A 17,500-nucleotide genomic window follows, 5' to 3' on the forward strand; every position below is an offset into this window, starting at 1 on the left:
GGTTACCACCTGTCCACCTTAGACACGTCCCGTATGTTGGCTCACTCCAAGTATATTCAGATGTCCCAAGCTTATAGTCCTGGGACATACGTTCATATCATGGTCAGGGTGTTCAATTAGTCTTCCGATTTTCGGCTTGTGTGCTATATCTATTGTGACCATGTTCATTCTTCATACATGTGTATATATATATATATATATATATATATATATATATATATATATATATATATATATATATATATATATATATATAGGTCTGTACATACACATGTATATGCACCTACATGCTTATTTACATTTCCCATACCGTTGAATCACCGCCACTTACCGTCTCGCATACATGCTTGCATACCCGCTTACGTCTAGGGTTGCCACTTTTTCAAATGGCCAAAGTGGGACATTTTTGGCACACACATCAGATTTTACAGGCCGACACATACCCATGGTCAGTACAAAGGATAGAACTTTACTTTTTTGCCTAAATGAAAGCTTATTCTTGTAGCAGTTTAGTTGCTTATTCTGTTTCGTGTAACATTTAGGTATTTTACATACAGAAATAACTATTTTATGCAACTGTTACATGAAATATGGGACATAATTATTTCCTGCAGTCTCAGGACATTTGTCATTTTAATATTGTTGGTCAGGACAGAACTGCCCAAATAGGGACTGTCCCTCGCAAAGTGGGACAGGTGGAAACCCTACTTACATCTGTTTTAAAGCGCCTTAATCACCCTATATCTGACTGCCACTATTGTGGCCATCATATAAAATTAGCCCTTGCATGGCTTGGACCCAGGAACAGGAACACCATAGTCACTGGTTTTACCACTAAACCATCCGTGATACATTCTCTATGGATGGTAATTAGGATATATGACTTTACTACAGCCATTCCACAGTACTGGCAACAAGTGTGACAGTTGGGTGGTGTACATATGTATATTACATGTTACTATTCATATGTTTCTGAGATGCATATGTATACATTTGCAAGTATACATATTTATGAATTGGACACATACTTGACAACTACTTATATGTATGTATGTGTGATGTGTAGCTATGCGAATGTGAAAGGTATATATTCCCGATAATGCACGTGGGGAGACGTGCATCACGGTCAGGTGTTTAATCTCGGGTCGTAGGTTCTGCAGGAGCGGCTGGAGGCTGAGCAGGGTTGTGGACAATTACTGCTTATACAACTTGTGTCCAGATGTCTATGGGACTGGACATCGTGTCATGACACCAAGTTTAATGTTTAGAACAGATATTTATCCCATGAGGGATATCCAAAAATTGTGGGGATCAATGACTTCAATTCTTTTGGCTGTGCAAAAATGAGGTAGGGTTATACATGCAAGGGATAAATAGTTTGCCATCCTGAGACTGCCTACTAGATATGAGTAGGGGTCATTATGTGCAGATATGGCTGCTCCAAGCTAGCAGCCCGAGTATGGGTGGTTTTGGTGGACGATCAGGAGGGGGGTGTGTTGTGCTGAGGAAGGGATGATGGGTATTCAATTATGTATCCAGGTGTGTTGGGGTTGGATGGCTTAGTTCAGGCCAGACCATTATGTGGGTGTGTGCTGGTAACATTTCTGTACATGTGTATCGCACATTTTAATGTTCATATGTTTTTTGGATTGTGTTCTACAGGATGGCCTGTCAGGTTGTATTGTGGATGTGAATTTTGTTCTTTGATTTTCTTTCTGATTCACTCACTGCTCCCTTGTACACCTCCAGTTCATCTATTGTGCATCCGACCCAGTCTCCCCTTAGCGAATTATTACATTACCCGTCATCCCCCTCCCCCTTATTCCACACACACCATCCATCCCTTCTTTGGTTGATGGCCCATGGCACAGTCAACAGAACACATTGCATACACTACATATCTCTGGTACCAATATGGTTGTGAGGACTACCCTAGCATTTGTGATCTTCCACACGCTGTACTTCACGCACATAGGTACACGCAAATACTTATCTTTCATGACATGGTAGATAGACCTGAGTAATACCCATTCATCTTTGGGCCATACTGACAAGTACGACTTGGACTGTGAATGGGCAGATATTGAGCGAATGCTCTGACAATTGGTAGGGTTGCCACCTTTTCAAATGACCAAAATGGGACATTTTTGGGACACACATCAGATTTTACATGCCAACACATTCCCACGGTCAGTGCACAGGATAGTACATTCATTTTATGCCTAACTGAAAGCTTATTTTTGTAGCAGTTTAGTTGCTTATTCTGTTTCTTGTAACATTTAGGTATTTTACATACAGAAATAAGTATTGTTTGGAACTATTACATAAAATATGGGACATAATTATGTCCTACAATTGCAGGACATTTGACATTTATAATGGTTTTGTTATGGACCCAACTGCCCAGAGGGGGATTGTCCCTCACAATGTGGGACAGGTGATAACCCTAACCATTAGGTTAGGCTTAGCAAATGGCAGCAGCGTGCTAACATGCTGCATTTTGCTTCCACTTGGTATAACAATCAACACTACAATGGAATATGGGCACAGGGTTTTAAATGTCATTTGTTCGAGGGACGGAGACTCAATATTCAGCTACGTGCCTTTGTGTTTACTTTTTATTTTGGTGTTTGCAAAACTGTCTTGTATGCTTTGCATACATTTTGTTATCCACGGACACTGACATGAGTGATTATTATTAGAGGCAGGCTGTACTAGTCAGCATTTTAGGTTGCGCATATTCAGCTGACATGTTCAAACCTCCGTGCAGTGCTTAGACACACCTCCTGCACTCGCGCACATTTCCTGTGCATGTGGACGTTGCGGCAGCGTGCCTTCATTAATATGCATGTGGTGCTGCTGCGCCATCTCTACGCAGCACTGTCGGCGCAAGGCTAACACCGTCCTTGCGCCGAGCTTCATGAATCCCGGGGTATATTTACCTCTTTTTTCCTAGCTATGCATTTCTTATTTTTTCTGCATTCAGGCTTATCTGCAAAAAACACTTCATCTGTATCTCCAATAGCATAAACCATATTTTTATCTGTCAAACTCCATGTAATACATGAATAATACACTACATTTTAACTCATAACATTTTTGGTTGGACCGATTCTTAAATATCTTGTTTACCCAAGTATGACAAGTATTTATGTAAATATTTAAAAACTGTATTTGCTGTTTCTTCCCATATTAGCTTCTGTCTGCCTAAAAAAAGATGTTATATATTTAAAATATGTAAGGTCCGTTGTATTGTTGTATAATCATTGCATGTTATTGTATTTCTAATTCACTGTATGTTACTAGAATGTTTTTCGCTCTACACCACTACAGAAAGGGCCACTAGTGAGCTTAGATGGACAATCCCAGTTTACAAACAAAATAAGTAAAGATACATGCTTTTTTGAGGATGGTCTAGCTGTAGTCTTTTGTTGTTCCTCCTGTTGAGCACCAACAATGAGCATGCTCTTAGATGTATGCAGAGCTAAGGAGCTGTATGTAATACCTTGCATGCCTAACTTAAGATTTTTTTCTATGTTTGTTTTGACTCCATGCTTAACAAACATCAATCTTTCTCTTTTAAAAATTGGTCCCGTCCCCCCATACAGGATACCATCAGTATGGACAGAAAAACATCCAGTCAGCCATAAGAGTGCATTTTGATTCCTGCTTACATCCCAGTCCATCAACTTGCATGCTGCAAAGCAAACCACCTTTCTCTCTAGTCAGGTGGTGGGTTTAGCTCACACTCCATCGTAGGACGATAGGTGACTTTATTTATCTAACCCTGGCTGACTTGCACTCCCTCTAGTCAATAGCATGCATAATTTTTGTATGCAAATTGGAGACATTTTTTTCCCAGATCCTAACACTAATCCTGCCATAAGCTTCCCCCGATGGTTGATTTAGGCAATACATAACCATGGAGCCACCACTGCATTCCCACTTACATGTGTATGCTAACACACACATCTCCTTGACAGCTACCATCAGAGGCTTGTGAAGCTATGCCCATGTCTCCCCAGTCAAAAACCTATTTGTACAAGCCTCTGCTTGAACTAGAACACTGGACAAGTGGGAACCAGTGCCCACTTAACATGGAATGGGCAAACTGACAATTGCCACTATTTCCCTTTACCCTTACTCAGCTACTAAAGTACCAATGCTAGTTAATGAACTTGGTTTTTCTGCCTTATAGATGGGATGTTATCCCTGTATGCCACAGATCCAGGCCAAACCTTAAGATCCTAATGTTTTACAGATGTCATGTATTACACAAAAACTATATAAACCAATTAAGTTCACTTTTTTCAGCACAAAATTTTTTTTGCAAAGATATCATCTTATGAGTTGCTTGCACTGAATGATATAATTTGATACAATTAATTTCCAGTTTTTCATTTTTGGTTTATTCATTTGTTAAACAAGTAAACCTGATAGGTACATTCACCCCTTTGCAAAAGCAATCTGGGATCACTGGTTAAATGACTTGAGTCATACAAAGGGCAAACAGCTACCGAGGGAATCAAAACCAGGACTACAGGATGAAGCTTGTTAGCAATTGCTAACCTTAATTAGTACACTAACCTGCCACACTCAAATATTATAATTAGATAAAGATTTTATTTTTATAATTTATTGTGGGATTATTGAGTAGTTAATATATGAAAGATATCTGTCATGCTTATTTCAGAACTGTTTACATTTGATCCCTCTTAACTGAGGGATTATTTTCATTGTTATTCAGACTGTTAATTTGAGACATAAAGCAGACTTGATATGGTCCTTACATGAAATGAACCCTACATTTGCTTTTCCATAGCACTACTGCACTCCAATAACGCTGACTGAAATTGCTTCATAACAGATAAACAAAAGACACAACATATAAATAAGAAAAAAAGATGGCCAAGGTCAAGGTGACGCCTTAGGTAAGGGGGAAATATTTTTACTTTCTATTATTCAGCAGTGCAGCAGAATGTGTGATCACCATCTTTTCTGTGGAAGTAAAACAAATCAAGATAAATATGGACTGCAAAGATTATTGTATCTGCAGAAGTGAAGTACTGAAGTGAAAAAAAAAAGTGACAGTAGACAGAAGCATATCACAGGCCTCTATGCTTGTACAAAGCTAATCTTTTGTAGAGTACCTTTTTCTTCTCTCCTTATCTCTTGGCATTAGATTTGGAAGGTTATAACCATGGAGCCATAAATATATTTCCTGTCTAATGTCATGAAAATAACACGTATAACTAAATTGCTTGTTGCAGAATTGCCAAATAAAATATACTTATGTCTTAGAATTTAATTATATTTCCTAGCTCAGCATCTGCTATAAAGATGAGTCAGTACGGAATACCCTTTGAAGTACAGTAAACTGTGAAATATTGATTCATTGTAGAATTGACTAAAGTGGTTTTAAAATTTCATACATTGTTATATTGATATCCTCTCTGTAAAACAGAAAAAAATGCATCTAATGTATTAGCATAGTAAGAAAACAGGCTTGGCAGTGACCGCAACACTTGTGCAAATGTTGCCTTTCATATAATATTTGATATTTTGCAAGAATAAATCAGATATTACAGTAGCTTATACTGCTTTAGGAAGCAAGTAATAAAAGGTGAATTTTAATGAAAGGCAATAAACCTACAATGTTTTCTGTGAAAGAGAACATTCAAGATTATTACAAAAGCTTACTTGGTGTAGTTTAGATTACAAAATTTAGTTTCTAGTAAGCATGGCATATATCATATTGAGGAACGGCAGAATATGAGAAATAACAATGATTATCAGTTTGTCATCTTCATATATTCTTCTGAAATACAAAAAGGAGGTGCAGTACTTTATTTTCATTAACATTATGAATTTAATGATAAAGTTGCTCTAGTAGCTGCTTAAATGCCTTAGCTAAGATGCAAAATGTCATTGTTAATTACTCTTCCTGTTAACAATGGCAGCGGTGAATTACAATATCACACTTTAGTAGCACTGCATAATTGTGTGATGTACTGGTTAGATAATATGTATTAATTTATTCTGTCTGTAGTATTCATACTGAAAGTTTGTTGCATAAAGGCTATGGGGCCTGCCTCCAATCCTATATTTTCATATCAGAGTAAGGGATGTATTGGTAGAATGTAAAGGACAAGAACAATGAAGGAAGAATGTGTGCCACCACTGTATTTGCACTCTATCACCACTCATAAAATGACCATGTTTACCAAGCTTCAAGAAGTGCCTCATGTAAAATTATTATGGGCCTGTCTGTATGACTGCAGTAAAGCCAAATGTGTTGTGGTGGTGTTCCTCAGACACTTATTCTGACAGCATACCACTTAGGAGCATTATTCTTTTCTCTCAAGGCCAGTTTTAACAATTTGTATGCTGATATAAAGATTAATTATTCCTGTACAAGTAGCTTCCCTTTGGGTCTATTTTGTTTCATTGAATCTCATTTCACTGAACTGCAGTTAGTATATATCGTACTGTGTAGAGTACTGTAAGGCAAGTAAAAGGTATATGCCCTTTTCTCCACTGTCGTGCGATCCTAGAGTTAGTATATATAGTTGTGGGGTGGGGGACATAGCCCCCCCCCCACTTAGTTTGAGCACTGAGAGAGTTAGTCATTGGTGTTTTAACTATACATGTCTATTGTTTAAAATGTATTGTTTTAAACTTTTTGGTAAAATACAGTATAAAACAAGCAAGGTGTGGGGCTACATCTCCCACCCCCCCCACATTGTGCCCCTCACACCCACCCTAACTATATACACTAACTCCAGGATCACACTACAGTGAGAAAAAGGGTATATACCTTTTACTTGCCTTACAGTACTCTACACAGTGCCATATATACTAAGTTCAGTTCAGTGAAATGAGTTTTCAGTAATGTGTGTTTTCAGCAATGTGGTTGGAGTGAAATGAGATTCAACAAAACAAAGTAGACCCGTATATATATATATATATATATATATATATATATATATATATATATATATATATATATATATATATATATATATATATATATATATATATATATATATATATATATATATACACACACACACACACACACACACACACACACACACACACCTGTGTATGATGTGTGTGTGTGTGTGTGTGTGTGTGTGTGTGTGTGTGTGTGTGTGTGTGTGTGTGTGTAAGTGTGTATAATTGTGTACACATTAGGATCTTTATGTTCAACACCGTATCAAGTTATTATTTACTGTGTATGCAATGCACATGCTTTTTACAATCTATATCAGTCTAAATCATAGTGTATGCTGTTTCAATGTGTCATCGATATTTTTGTCATGTATTGCATTAAATATAAGTTAAGGTTTTTGGACTTATCTTCCCTGGACTACTGCAAAAGTGGAAATTTCCCAGTTGGTGATTCCTGGTCAATAACTGTAAATAAATAAGTCAATATACACGTGTGCATTGGATACTAAATGTGTGTGCATGTGTGTGTGTGTATGTGAGTGTATGTATGTGTGTGTGTGTGTGTGTGTGTGTGTGTGTATACAGTGTTTTATGTGTTTTTTTTAAGTTACTCACTTATATCTTGAGGTTTTCGCAGGATTATTATAATCCACTCTCAGTTTTGGATTCAGTTCAAAAGAAGTCACCCCTTGCAGGACTTTTTCATGTTAGTCTACTTTCTGATATGACTGTTGTTCATCTGTGTACCTTGGTGCTTTTTCTACTTGCAGTAGTGTATCTGAACTAGGCATTATTTTTCTTAAAGAGATATATTCAGCTTCTTCTTTACTACTGATCATATTCTCGTTAAACCATTTAGTATCTTGATTCACCTACTCAGTCACTATGTCATCTGGCTGCTGATCATGTGATCCTGCCAAAATTGTTGTATCTTAGTTTGCCTTTTGTTGTTTTGAATGTCTTTGAGTGTTTGTTATAGTAATATTTCTGTTTTATCTATTTTTTTCTTAATATCTCTTTTTACCTTAGTTTGATTCTCTGCAATTACTAAAGCAACAGAAGTTTGTAATTTGCTCTTTAATCTATACAAATTAATAAACGAGCCATCAAGCAACTGAGATTCTGATTTGAAGTATTCCTGTATTCCAGACTGCAAGGCAAAGTAACAATATCAGTAGCTATTGTTTGTGATCTTTTTCAATAGGCTTATCCTTGTTTTGATAGTTCTGTCTATTTGGACAATACCCAGACCGTACATTGAGGTTGTTGTAACTAGCTTGGAATTCTGCTGTTGCACAGATCTTTAAAATCCCATAGTCTTGAATTTTGGACTGTTTTCTAATATGAGAACACCATGTATGCCTTGTGTAGAGCAGAGCCGTAAGGCGAAGGAGCAACTGCCTTTGGCACAAGCTGTCAGAAAGCATGGTCAGCAGGTGCCAATGCCATGGACAGAAGAGGTCTTATTATTTCTGGTCTTTGACTTTGAGATGACCTTTCTTTTCTCTCATCTTTGAACTTTTCATTGTGAGGTCAGTCATCCTGGGCATTTTCACAATATATAGTGATTTTACTTGTGAAGATAGACTTGCTTTTCATACACAGTTCTTGTTCCCGTACCATTAATGAAGACACATTTGGTTGCATGTCTTATTTATGTTAGTCTTCTTTCTCATTTTGGTTACTTGGTGTAATTTAAATACCCAAATCAAGTAAGTGGCTTATTTAAATTGGAATTAATCTGTGCTTCTCTTTTCCATTGTTATCCTGGAACTATGGAAGTTAACAGCTATTCTGGTGGATAGCTTGGATAGCTGTTGTGGAGCATATAAAGTACATTACCTTCTCTACCTGTGATAGCATTGCCAGCCAATATATATAATGTGTCTCAATCTTTCCATGCACATAATTTCCCAACATATGATTTATGAATTCTCTCTAGTATCTTTTTTTAGCTTTGCAATAATCTTGTCAAATCATAACATTAAGCCCTTGACAATACTTATTGCATCACTGAAGAAAAAGTAACAGTTATTTGCTTCCTGACTCTGAATAGTTTTGCACAGGCCACCCTCTCATTGTCATTCATTTTAATAGCTGTATTTCTGTATCAGTGTCAGCACATTTATGAACTATTTTATATTTTTATGCCACTGGTTAGTAAGATATTGTCCATAGAAACTGTAGCTATACTAAATCTTCTTTTCGTTCTTGTAAACAGGTCCAGCATATGTATCATGTGTATTTGTTTATTGGTCTTGCATTTCACACTTTCTTATCATACTTTGGCAGATTAAGAAATATAATAATTGAGAATGTTTGTATACTCATTTTAATTCATTTTAATCTATGTTGGTGTGTATCAGGAAGTTCTATGCAATTGGTTTAAGACTAATTCATTATGCATGCATGACATTTTTATGTATGCTCTTTGGACTGAGTTCATTGGCTTATGAATTATTTTTAAAGTGTGGCATTTTTAAGCAGTTTTTACTGTGATAAAGTCTATTTCAATTAAAGATGAAAGCACTCAGTATTTCAAATTAAAACAGCTTGGTGCCCGCTTTTGGTTCCTTTATTTTTCATTTATTTGTCTTTGTTAGTATTTAATATTTGTGTTTTAGATTAAGAAACATCCCCTCTAATTTTGGAACTACTTTGTACAGAGATTTTTTTTTTTAATATTCTTTGTAATGGTTGTTTCCACTTGTATTTTTTAATATAAATATAGTGACTGAAATTCTCACATCCATGCACTATTTCTAAGAAAACATCTTTCTGCATCTGATCATATCTCTTTGTTTATAACTCTAAATTATCCTGACCTAAAGGTAACTAGTCTATTTCACGTAATTTCGTAAATACTACGCCATTTAGACCTTCATATGCTTATACCATAATTGAATAACTCCCATCATAATATGGTTATATAGATTTATCTGGTATTAGTTTTTATCAATTTTCAAAACTCTTTCTCTTCATATCTCCAACCTCCAGCTGCATCTTAAACCAAAATATTTTTAGTATGCAGATTTAATTGTATTATATATACACTTTTCAAGATATTGCATCATTATTAGACATGTCATTAATATATGTTTGCCTTCTGTTTGCAGCCTTTGCACTATTGAATTCTTCTGAGTCTGGTTTCAGTCTCTCTGGTATTAGAATATGGCCCATACACCGTGGAATTATTACTGTTATTTTATAATTTATTATTATTTTATGATTGCTCTTATTCAATTTAAAATTATACTCTTTCAGCTTATTCAATAACTTTGTCAATCTACAGTTATACTCTTTTTGTCTCTGATACCATACTAGCAGATCCTGTTATTTTTAGCACATTCTATGCTTCCTGTTATTTAAACAACAGCTTTTAGAAATATTTATTTATTTTATTTTTGACATTTATTGGCTGGGTTCGTCCAACTGGGCAGATGCCCTTTTTCAGTGAAGACCCAAGGAGAAAAGGCCAGAGTTAAACATCATTGATGTAGACAGAGGAATACCATAAGTCACAATTCAGTTACAATCTATACACATCACAATACAATTGTTATACATTTGTTGCAAGAGTAGGGCTCATTAAACATTTTGAAGATACAGAATAAAACATAAGAATAGATAATTACATTCCATAAAGATACATTGCAAGATTGCAAATAGAGAGAAGAAATGGCAACAACAAGATCAACATAGTATATGAGAAAATATAGGAAAACATAAAAGACAGTCCTATGACCTATTTTGCGGAAATGGGTAGGTGGTCTAAAAAGAAAATGACGTTTGGAGTAGAGAAAAAGCTATGGTGATGATGAGATACCAAACAGAATGATAATGGATCAGCAGTTTTATAAAGATAACTTATAGCTTTCTTCATCTAGTTTTTTATGCCAGAATCTCTGGTTTGTTCTAGCACAATGCAAAACGTATTATTTATAATAAGTAAGAACACTACCTCAGCAATAGCTACATGACAATGCTCTGTTTTAATAACTTTATTCATATCTTGTGAATAAGTACAAATGTGAATGTTGTCCAACCTTACAACAGTGGCCATGCTATCCAACCCTCGTGCCAGGTTTGTCTGATTCTTAACATACTGACTTCTTATTCACTTTAATCCCTGTTCAGTTTCTCTTCTGACTGCTGCTGGCCCTTCCTTTGGAGCATGTATTACTGGCACATAATATGGGCTTACTTTAATATGATGCTCTCATGGAAAATTTCCCAAGTGGGGATTAAACTAACATAATCATGAAACATTTTTTGTCATGGCTTTGTAAAGTATTCTTGATGGTTCTGTGACTGTGTGATGATTCCTGTTGCTTGTCTAGTCAGGATACAATAGACAAGACTTTGTGGGTTCTGTTCAAGCAGCTTTATTATGTACAAACACATCAGGATTGAGGCTTAATAACTTCAACTTAGATAAACTTATAAACAAACTAGCTATTACACTCATACATGCTCACTCTCTGGCTGCACTCTCAAAAAGGCACTGAAGCTAGCACGTGCTGACTATTTATATGCACGTTCAGTCCTCAAAACGCTTCTTAAAAGATACAGCACACATGCTCCATTGTACAATTCTTGTACATATTATGCTGTTCTTCCACACTGCAAATAGATATTTTATCATGCCTAGTTTCTTATAAGACTTGCAACCCAAAATATTAAGCACCTGTCTGCCTTTCCTTCCTGATCCAGAGCTACTATTTTTAGTCCACATAATTGACTCAGTGTCTTCACTTTCTGCAACCAATTGACCTATTTTTTTCCTCCAGTGCAGAGAGTGAACTTAAGTTCATGCATTCTGCAGGTGAGAAGAAAGTTAGATATTAGGAAGCTGGCCAGTCTGCAAATCCTGCAGACTATCATACCTCCCACCCGCTTGACAACTTACATACTCCACTACAGCTGTTCTGTAGAGGAGCGGGCATGGTAATATACATCTCTTGACTAACACTGTCACTGTAGTGATAGACCTACATTCCTGCAAGTATTGCCAATGCAGTAAGCCAAGCTGCATCATGGGTGTCTTGGAATTGGTCAATCTCTCCATTCCTCACCTATGTTTTCCCTCTTAATACCTCTACTGCTAGTCAAAGAATGGTCATCTGGGGTGACATCAGGACTTTATGCTTCTCTGCTCTAGGAACTAACCAGTGCTATTATCTGAAAGAGGATCTTGTACTTGTTATATTCACATATCAGTAGCTTTTGACCCAGTGGCTTTACATATTACCTTCTTCTACTCAATATCACTTTACTCACATTTGTGTATACATTTCTTCTTTCCTGTTTGCCTACTACATATAATAGCCATTTGTGTGTGCTTGAAATGAATTGCTTTTATTGTACTCTGAGGTTACACTATATTGGCAGTCATTTTAATGATGCCTGTTTTTCAGTTTTTAGCAACTTCAGAATGAGAATCTAAAAGCACTGAGTATCTATATATAGGAAAGTTGCAATTAAATGTTTTTAGGTGCCAAGTGTCCTCAGGGTGGTAAATTGCAGTTGTAGAAGAATCGTGTTTATCTCACTTATACCTATAGTACCTTTTTGTGTAATTCAGTTAACACCCATAGCTGCTTATGGTGTCAAGAACTGTTTTAGATCTGACTTCTTTAAGTGTCCTGTCATTTAATAATAGGCAGTATTAGAAAGGGCAAGGATTTATTAGCAAAATAACACTAAAAATTGTTAATCTAGGATGTCCTGCAGTAGAGAAATGAATCATAGTGTGCCCCTAATTATTCATATTTTCATATTTATGATCATACTTTCATAACTGGGAGACCTACATGGTACTGAGAGGTATAGTTTGAAGTACCATGGTGAGAGACAGGAAAATTCATTTTCAGTCTCCATTTATAAATCTCACTGCACATGTGATATTGCTAATTGTTAGCAATTATGAAAATAAGTAATATTTCCATATAATGCTAATATTTCAAAAAAACATGACTTACAATCTGCTGCCTGGTCTCTGATGAAATCTTAGATGTTGTTCAAGAAAACTGTTTTAGATTTTTGTACTTTAAATTGCACATCCTGTGAGATATTCCATGTTATTTATATTACTAATTATACAATTAAAAGTATCCCCCGGATTCACTATTCATCTGTGCAGGACTAGCTTAGTCCTGCACGGAAGAAGCTGTTTAGGAGCAGAACGGCAGCGTGCCAGGCATATTAATGAAGGTGCGCTGCCTGAGCTCCTAAATGGACATGGAGCGTGTGCGAGTGCAGGGGGCGTGTCAGAGAGCAGAGCTCTCAGAATATACATACCCCTGCAAGCAAGAACAGCAGGTTAGCAATAAGAATGAGCGAGACCACTCATAGGTGTTCGCATACCCCCAGCAACATCCCCCCAAGTTTATAAGAGCAATAGTTAAAATATAAAATATGAACAAGCTTTTTTTTTTTATCAAACAGATAAAATTTAACCGTAGGTGCACGGGTTTGCCCATTGCTTAGCTATGTTTACTGCAGCTTAAATGGCACAAGAGAATAAAAATCAAGATATATGCAAATGAAGCAGTACTGCAATAGTGTAGTGGGCAGAGCATTCGCCTTACGAGCAGCCATTCCCGGTTTGAGTCTCACTCCAGTACATTCCATTTTCTATGTCAAATCACTTTATGAACAATATTTTTTGTTGTATAACCTACTAAATAACATATATTTGTGAACTGGAGTACTGCATTAAATGCAGATGTGAGGTGTCATTGTCATAATGTCAAATCCACAGATAATCACAAGTGTCCCATACAGTATATGTACACAGGAATCAGGGATACAAATCAAAGGTACAATGTTTAGTGAATGATAAATCCATAGAGTGTCCAAATCCACCACCTTCCCAAGAACCATTTTACATTCTTGTCTAAATTAGTGTGGGGGTAAGCAGGAGTAAGCATTATTAAGCAAGAGCAGGCATATTTAAGCAGTAGTAAGTGGGTTTAAGCTCGTTTGCATGGGGGTAAGCAATGCACACACAGGTTAAGCAATATTGAAGCTACCTCCCTGTAAGCATATTTAACTGGAAGTTAGCATTGCTTACCTTCACGCAAACCTGCGCAAACCCGCTTACAATTGCTTAAAAGTGCCTTAATCACTCTGTATGCAACAGCCGCGGTTCTGGCCAGAAACAAAATAAACAGCCTTTGCAGGTCTTGAACCCAGAACCCTGTACACTATAGTCACATTAGTTAACCACTAAGCCATCACAGCAGTACATAAGATTGAGGTATCACCAAACAGATCCTCACTATAGGAAAATCAAACTTAACATGTGAAAGGTATCTATATACAGTTTTATGTTATATAACCTACTACATAACATAAATATGTGAACTGGAGTACTGCATTAAGCCCAGATGTGAGGTGTCATTGTAATAAAGTGTTGAAATCCCCTAATAAACACAATGACACAATACAGTGTACATATACATGAATCATGGATACCAAACATATATCTAACATGTAATGAATAATAAATTAAAGCCAAACAGCAAATAGTATGCAAATTAAAAATTAAGCAACGTTAAGCATTGCACAGCCCAGTTCAGTAGGTGTAAGCAATGTGTAGGCCAGCTAAATTAGTTTGCCCATTGGTATACCCCTTTAAGCAATGCCAACCTCAGGTAAGCAGGTTTTCCCATAGCTTAGCATTTTCAAAACCGTCCAATCACAGCAAAGTGCAGGAAATTGGCCCTATTTAAACCCAACAGGTGGGAATACATCTCATAACTGGTTGCAGCTTCCTCCTGTAGGCACTATGACTGGTATGGGAGAGGGTGTGCACATTTGGGTGCAGCGCTCGGGCATACAGAAGTGCAGAGTCATGGCAGGACTCCTTGTGAAAGACCATAAGCAGAGACTGCTGCAGGGCCAGTACCAAGGTTCCCAGTACAAAGCGGAAACCTGGGAACGTCTCGACCATGACCTCCCCAGTGCTACTGGCATACCTCGAACTGGTGAGCAGGTCAGGCATCATTATGCTGACCTGAAGCAGAGAAAGAGGGATCTCTTGGATCAGTGGATCCAAGAGGCTAGAAGGACGGGAGTTGTCCCAGGCATGTGTAAGTATCAGTCTACTACCTTTTTAATAATTGCCAGTTCATGTATATTATAGATAGGTATGACTAAATATTCTTCTTATGTCTTTCACAGTGGCAGATGAGTGGGTTGCGAACCAGGAAGCCCATGCCTGTAGATTGCAGCAGTTGCGATGCGAGGCAATTAGTAATACTCTTGCATGTACTGCCATAGGAAATAAATCTAAAAGTAGTAGTAACTTAATCACCTGTATAAAAACCTGTATTGTTTAAGGCATGTATTGCATACACCAGAGAATATGGCAGGAAGAGTCTCATATAGGTTGTATGTAAATAAAAGCATAATAGCCTGACAGTAAAGGTCTAACTGCAGGACTGCATGTGTTTACTCTGGTATCATATGGCAATGTAGAGTTGCAATCTCTTAATAGTACTGTTGTATTAAGCACTGTTACCCACACTGTGCTACATAAATAAAATGTGTAGGAATGTCTGTATATGGCTGTTGTAATCACAAAAGGTCATATAGTCCAACTGAGAGAGACTTAGAAAACTGTGAAAAGATAGACAACATAATCTAAATAGCACACTCAACTGAGATGTGAACTGTTGTACTTTTAGCACACACAGCCATGGTTCGAATCCTGGGAGTGGTAGTAGGGTGTATGCAGACTCATGCCCCAGAACTGTACAGATATGTCCAGAATGTCCAGTTAATCCGCTGCCCGTCACCCTGGCAAATCATTGGGATGATCCCAGATGTTTAGGCAGCAAATAAGAAATACAACTGATTGTCAGACATCTGTAACAACAAACCTGTCACTCTAGCAACTCCCCAAAATGTTATGACAGTAATAAGCCAAGTATGTCCCATCTCCACCCCCATGTTGTGAAGCTGTGATCAGAGTGTGTGCAGTAATAGAGTGAGACGTATGTGCATAATACTAATGTGGAATCTGGTACTATGTGTGGCAACATTCAGTTAGTGCTAACAAACATTGCCCCCACAGGTCTGTCAGATACAAAAACTGTGCCTAGAAATAAAAGACTGATATCCTGTACTGGTACTGTTTAGTGTAGTATTGTATGGCATTGTTAGTGTTAACAGCTGCTCTGAATAATAAGGTATTACTCATCACTGTCACCCACACTGTGATACATAATAAAACTGTCTAGGAAATCCTGTATAAGAGTGTTGTAATTACAAGGTCAGATTGTAAAACCACAGGAGACTTATAGACAGAAATCAGAGAAGAGATACACAGCAATATCTATATAGCACACTCAACTGTGATGGACACTGTTCTATTTTTAGCAGACAGCCATGGTTCGAATCCTGGGAGTGGTAGTAAGCTGTATGCAGAATCATACCCCGCAAGTGTACAGAATTGTCCAGAATGTCCAGTTAATCGGCTCATATCTGCCGGCTGTTACCCTGTCCCCCTGGCATATCAGTGTGCTAATGTCTGACATGTAGGCAGCATTTCATGTCATATAACTGACTGTCAGGCCTGTACATATTTGGGAAAGGTCAATGAAAACAAACCTGTCATTGTACAATTCACCAAAGATTTAAGTGGGCAGTAGTCAGAATATGTCCTGGTTCATCTGCATGTGGTCAAGACATGCCTAGAGTGTGTGCAATAAGAGATGGACAGGTATGTGCATAACATCAACCTGGACTCTGGGAATATGTGTAGAAACAGTTAGGTAGTGTTAACAAACAATACCTTCACTGGTATACCAGGTAAGATGTGTATACTTCAGGTAAAACTCAGTTCATGTATATAGTTGTCTACATCCATATCACTGTCCAAACTAAGGCCATAGGGTAGTGTACTAATACCTGTAAGTTACAGATCACAGCATTGACTAGGAAAGTAATGAGAACTACTGGAATATACTAGTTGTTAATTGACATCCCCCCACCATATCTGAAACAATAAACTAAAACACAACTCAGTCGGTATGTGCTCCATTACATCGACTGTTGGGACATATGTCCTATTGTTTGATAAATACTTAAATTTGTTTCTATGCATGTGCCATGTTGAAATACTCCCACATTGGTGGCATGCTGCCATCAGTGTACCTGCATGCTGTTGTAATGGCCACTGTGGTTCCATATATGCATGTGTTCTGTTTGCTATGCAACTGTTCCATATCTGCTGTTTTGGGTTAATGGGAATATCTATGCATGCTGTTATACCTAATCCTGGAATGTGCTGACTATTACTAACCCACATATGTTGTAAAATTGAAACACCATAGCACGTTTGGTAAGGCCGGTCCCAGCGGACCCACCAGTCCCACCTCATCTGACCATGGCACTGGGCACCAGCACATCTGGGGCCCACCCGGGGACCTCCTTGCTGCTGGTCCTGCACCACCTTTGGGTGGAACCAGCTCAGGTGATGGGGCTCACCCCCCTTGGGAGCGGGTGCGGACAGGACACTGTCACCCATCGCCAGGTC

At 37.5% G+C, this 17,500-nt stretch overlaps 1 long non-coding RNA gene across 1 annotated transcript in view; it reads left to right on the forward strand.

Annotated features, from left to right (window-relative positions):
- LOC122795612 overlaps positions 1-17,500 on the forward strand; it is a 245,317-nt gene that overhangs the window by 172,331 nt on the left and 55,486 nt on the right. Inside the window, exon 3 of the long non-coding RNA XR_006363838.1 lies at positions 4,823-4,931. This is a non-coding gene — a long non-coding RNA (uncharacterized LOC122795612). The remainder of the gene's footprint in view (positions 1-4,822; positions 4,932-17,500) is intronic.

Source organism: Protopterus annectens, chromosome 2.part2, assembly GCF_019279795.1.
Source record: "Protopterus annectens isolate FY-2018-M chromosome 2.part2, PAN1.0, whole genome shotgun sequence".
Classification (NCBI taxonomy): domain Eukaryota; kingdom Metazoa; phylum Chordata; order Ceratodontiformes; family Protopteridae; genus Protopterus; species Protopterus annectens.